Here is a 5,558-nt window from a genome sequence, read left to right on the forward strand (position 1 = left end):
TGGGACTACAGGCGCCTGCCACAACGCCCGGCTATTTTTTGGCTGTAGTTGTCATTGTTGTTTGGTAGGCCCAGCTGGATTCGAACCCACCAGCTCTGGTGTATGTGGCTAACGCCTTAGCAGCTTGAGCTACAGGTGCCAAGCCAAAAATATAAAGATATTACTAAGTTTTGCCATATTGCCAAATTCCAGAAAGTTACACTAATTTATACTTTCACTATAATAGAAGAGTACCCACTTCCTGCTTCTTTGAATCTCTGTTAATTTATACAGGAAGTCATGTGGCTTTTTTTTTCTTTTTCTTTTTTTTTTTTTAGAGACAGAGTCTCACTTTGTGGCCCTGGGTAGAGTGCTGTGGCATCACAGCAACCTCTAGCTCTTGGGCTTAGGCAAGTATCTTGCCTCAGCCTCCTGAGTAGCTGGGACTACAGGTGCCCACCACAACGCCCGGCTATTTTTTGGTTGCAGTTTACCTGCCACTCTACTCACTGAGCCACAGCGCTGCCCACTCTGACCTACTACCCTGTTAGTTTAGGAATTGATGCTTATGCCCCCCATCAGTGGGCCATAGAAGGCCTGGCTACTGGGTACGAGGGTGGTGTCTGGGAGCTTGGGGCTCCTGGGTCCTCCCTGTGGCCCCATAGTATTGTCTCGTTTCCTGTTGCCTTAGAAAGGCTGTTTCGTGTTCTCTCACCACTGCTCCTGTTGTTGGGGGGAATGAGCAGAGTTGAGTTGGTAAAGTTTGTATAAGAAGCTGTTGGTTCTGTTTGGTGACTTGAAATGCCTTTTGAAATAGTCAGGAGAGATATCACTCTGGAAGTCGTGTGTCTACAAAAATAGACATGAAGAAATGCTTCCAGGAAGTCTGATGCAACTGGCCCCGTCTGTCCTCTCTGAAGGTGGTGGGCACCCACGTGGCTGGAAAACGCTGCCTGAGTCACCCACAGACCACAGTCCTCTACACACACTTCCAGTCTTCTACACACACTTACTGTCTGGAAAAACCTGCTACTGGTCCATGACAGAGAGCCACCCACATTGCTTGCCAGGGATGCGGGGCAGGTCTCCCCAGGTCACAGCAGCAGCCTCTCCCTTGTGGAGCTCTCAGCGGTTCTTCTCTCTGAAGATGAGTTGTGCCATCTGTTTTTCAAATAAATATGTGGAGTTGTACAGTTGGGAGTTAAAGGAAAAGCTGGATGGTGAGGCAGCTCTTGTGTGCAACACAGAGCACACAAATGCCTTGGGATGGCGTGAGTTAAGGCCCTGGAGTTTGCCTTCTCCAACAACAGCTGGCTGGTCATTCCCTGTTCCTCTCTCATGGTTTTCCTATCACATTCCCCTGGGGCTTTGCTCTAAACCTTCTCTTACTTCCCACCCCCAACCCTGTTGGAAGATGCTGCCTCTTGTAATTTTGCCAGGATCTCAAGGGATATGGATGCTGTTAACTTCTTTGCTTCTGAGAAATCTCTGGTTTGTTTGGTCTCTTTCACATAATTACTCTTTTTTTTTTTTTTTAAACAAATCCTGCTTCAGGTTTATTTGTACAAATAGCACAGGAAGACCCCAGCCCCATATAGACAGCTGCCTAGAGGTCACACCAGTCCTTTTTTCCTCATGGCAGACAGATGAGATGCTTCTACTCTGGAGCCTTCATGGGGGCCTGGGCACCTTTGGGAGCCTGAGCTGGAACTGAAGCTGGAGCTGCAGATGAAGCAGCAGATTGGGCCTTCGTTTGATGCTTGGTCTTGGCCTTTGGCCAGCAGAGACTGAGACCCTTGGCAATGCGTGCACGAGCACACTTCCCAAGCTTGGGGTGGGCGATGTAGGCAAGTCGACTGAGTTTACGGCTGGCACCTTTGGAATCTTGGTCTTAACCTCCTTGGGCTTTACAAGGGCCTTGATAGCTTTAGCTCGTGCACTCACAGCCTTGGCATTGTTGGCCTACATCTTCTTCAGGCCCTTCTTGTTGTGCTTCTTGGCACAAAGTGCATGTTCCTCAGGAACTTGGGATCTACCTCCTTAAGAGATTCATATCTTGGTGATCGGGGTTTCTTGATGCCATTTCTGTGCCACTTTCAGGACTGGTTGTGTGTGGTGTGGTTCTTGGACTTGGCCATGTCTGCACCATGACCTACGACTGCCGAAGCCTATTCATTCTTTTATTATTGCTTCAGCAGTTACCAAGTACCTAGTCTATGCCTAGTACTTTGTTAGATCTGGAAAGTGCAGAAGAAAGAGACTGGTGACTGCTCTCTAAATTAGACCTCTCTCTTCTCCCTCGGCCTTCATTTCCTGTTCTCTGACTGTGCATTAGCTACCCTGGGTCCTTTTCCTCTTTCCACTGCCTCTTTCAACTCCTTCCACTGTTCTTCGGACTTTTGCCTTCTTTCTGCTTCTCTCACCCTCTCCGTGCACATGCTTGTTCCTTTCTATGGCTGTGGCCATCTCCTCTTTAGTTACCAAATACTAAACTTCTTGCCCCCAATTTTTTTCTCCTAACCTGCCTGCTGGAGTACACAGCCTTCAAGCCAGAGCTCACCTTTGTCTCTGCTCTTTCTGGCACATCTCTTTCTGTTCATAATCCCTTGTCCTCTGAGTTCTCAGGAGCCTTACTGACAGCTTTAACGGCACAACCCCCACCCCCATCCTCTGCCACACACAGGTTGTTCCTCCTGTTCTCTGGAGCATTTTCCCCACTGTTCTAACTTTGCTGCCTGTGGTAGGTTGGATGGTATCCCCTCAGAAGATCTATTCAAGTTCTAATTCCCAGAACCTGTTAACATGACCTTATTTGGGAAAAGACCCTACAGGGATTCTTCCCTGTGCTTTAGATGTGTGCAGATCTGTGCTCACTGGCTTCCTCCTGGGCTCTGGACTTCCTCTCCCTATCCTGAATGAAATAGTGACAGTATTTCCCGTCTACACAGTGATTACATGTTTATTATTACTCTGTTTGATCTTCCCAAGTCCAAAGGCAGGGTTCACTGCCTCCCCTCCCTGCTAACTACTAGGTCAGGAGACATGCAAGGCTGGGTACACAGTAGCTCCAAATGTGGTCCTCGAGGTGAGTCAGGGTTTGAATCTTGATTCTGTCACTCATTAGCTGAGGGCCTTTGGCAGATTATAACCTCTCTGAGCTTCAGTTTCCTCTTGTGGAAATGAGGATGGTGGATTGTTGCGAGGAGTAGATTGCGTAGCTTCTAGCATTGTACCTGGCAATGTTAACTTTATAATCAGGAAGATTCAGTGGCTGGGCAAGTCACTCAGCCTACACATGGAACTCTGACTTAAATCCAGCCTACCCCAGTCATCCTGCCATAGGTCTCTTCATCCATCCACAGTTTACCCTGGAGCTGGGCATGGGGGCTAAGACAATATGTTACAGAGCTAGTAGTCTAGGAGGGCACATAGAATATGTACATACATGAAGTGGTATGACAAAGTGCTGAAGAGTGTGGGCTTTGGAGTTAGACCTAGGTTCAAATTCAAGCTCTGTAACCCTACTTCAGTGGCAATGTTTTCTTTGCCATTTGTGCTGCTATAATAAAACACTCTGTGGCTAAGTAATTTATAAACAAAAGAAATTTATTTCACAGTTCTGGAGGCTGAGAAGTTCAAGATCAAGGTGCTTACAGGATTGGTGTCCGGTGAAGGCTACTCTCTGCTTTCAAGATGGCACTTTGTTGCTGTGTCCTCTGGAGGGATGAACCACTGTCTCTTTACATGACAGAAGAGCAAAAGGGGCTTAGCTAGTTCCTTGGAACCCTTTTATAAGAGCACTAATCTGTTCATGATGGTGAGGTCTTTGTGACCTAATCACCTCTCAAAGGCCACATCTCCTAATACTGTTGCATTGGGGATTAAGTTTCAACATGAATTTTGGAGGGGCACAGCATTTAAACCACAGCAACACTTACAGGACAATTGAGAGAATTAAATGCAAGAATGCCCATAAAACATGACACACATGCCTGACTCTTTGTAAACACTCAATAAATATTAGGTGTCATTATGAATGACTAGCTTCCACTGTGAAGTGTGGTAAGAGAATTGATGTCCTGAGCCACTGGGCATACAGCTATAGGAATCATGGTACCCCCAGAATTGTGTAAGAAGGGGACATGAAGAAAGAATATTTCTGGCATTGCCGCCTCCATGACAGCATGATTCTGTCCCTAAACTTCATGGAGGAGCTCTCTTTTTCTTTTTCTTTCAAATTTCAGGTTAATAGAAGGGTACATATAATTGGGTTGCATTGTTTGCATTTGTTAGGTAGCATCCAAGCTATAGTTGAGTCTTTCACCCAGGAGGTGTGCCATATACCCCTATATTGTACCCATTAGGTGGGAACTCACTGACCTCCCTACCCCCCTCTACTTGAATTCTACTAAATTCTCTCTACTTGAATTTAATTGTGTTTTTCTCTTGTGTGGTGGAGAGCTTTCTGTTCTCTTTAGACTCCATGACTCTTGGTTTTTCTCTTGTGGGATACCTCCTAGTCTTTCTTGTATTACAATATCCTTCATGCTCCTGTATGTTTCCTGAGGTCAGGATTGGGTACTGGTCACTAGAATTGAGCCTTGGGATTCAGCCAGTGGGAGTGGTCACCATGCTGGTAGTGAACCTTTGGCTCTTGACCTCTTCTGCTGGTGAATCTGCCCCTTCTGTGGCTACACAGACACGGGGTTGCTACTTCCAAAGAGATTTTCCACTCTGTATATGGCCCTTGAAGTAGCTCTAGGAGTGCAAAGCACTGCTGCTCTTGGAATCTGCCACTGTCCCATGCCACCCAATAGGAACAGAACTTGGTGGGAAGGCATAGATGGGAAATCTAGGTTTACTACTAAGGTAATAGTTACTTCAGGGTCTCAGGATTTGGGGTCTGGTTGATTTTAGGATCTTTTTTTTTTTTTTTGCAGTTTTTGGTCAGGGCTGGGTTTGAACCCACCACTTCTGGCATATGGGGCTGGCGCCCTACTCCTTTGAGCCACACCGCCCTTGGATTTTTTTTCTAGAAAGAAAAAAGTTATATACATTCCGTGTTGTTAAGGATCTTCTCTGGAGGTCGGGAGCAGTGTCTCATGCCTACAATCCTAGCACCCCGGGAGGCTGAGGCAGGAGGATCCCTTGAGCTCAGAAGTTCGAGACCAGCCTGAGCAAGAGTGAGACCTCGTCTCTGCTAAAACTAGACAGATTAGCTGGGCATTGTGGTGGGTACCTGTAGTCCTAGCTACTCAGGAGGCTGAGACAAGAGGATCACTTGAACTCAGGAGTTTGAGGTTGCTGTGAGCTATGATGCCATGGGACTTTAGCCTGGGCAAGTCCCTGTCTTGCCCAGGGATTGTCTGGGCAAGTCTCCAAAAAACCCTGAGTCTTCTCTGGAAAGAGACTCCATGATTCTTTGAGAATAACTCACTGATGTGGTGGCTGTATCTGTTACTATTTATAGTGCATCTTTACCTAGGGATCTCCAGAGCTCCTGAAGTTCAACATGCCCCTCCATGCATGATCTCTTTTATTTTTCTGCCAGATCCAGTCTTCTTCTTCTTTTTTTTTTT

The 5,558-nt window shown here is 46.6% G+C and overlaps 1 protein-coding gene and 1 pseudogene across 2 annotated transcripts in view; one reads left to right on the forward strand and one right to left on the reverse strand.

Moving 5' to 3' along the window:
• Positions 1-5,558, forward strand: part of PPARD (peroxisome proliferator activated receptor delta) — a 96,155-nt gene that overhangs the window by 38,210 nt on the left and 52,387 nt on the right. The window lies entirely within an intron of this gene.
• Positions 1,637-2,117, reverse strand: LOC100951547 (annotated as a pseudogene).

The sequence above is a fragment of the Otolemur garnettii genome, unplaced genomic scaffold, assembly GCF_000181295.1.
Source record: "Otolemur garnettii isolate 467f Iridium unplaced genomic scaffold, OtoGar3 scaffold00031, whole genome shotgun sequence".
Lineage (NCBI taxonomy): Eukaryota > Metazoa > Chordata > Mammalia > Primates > Galagidae > Otolemur > Otolemur garnettii.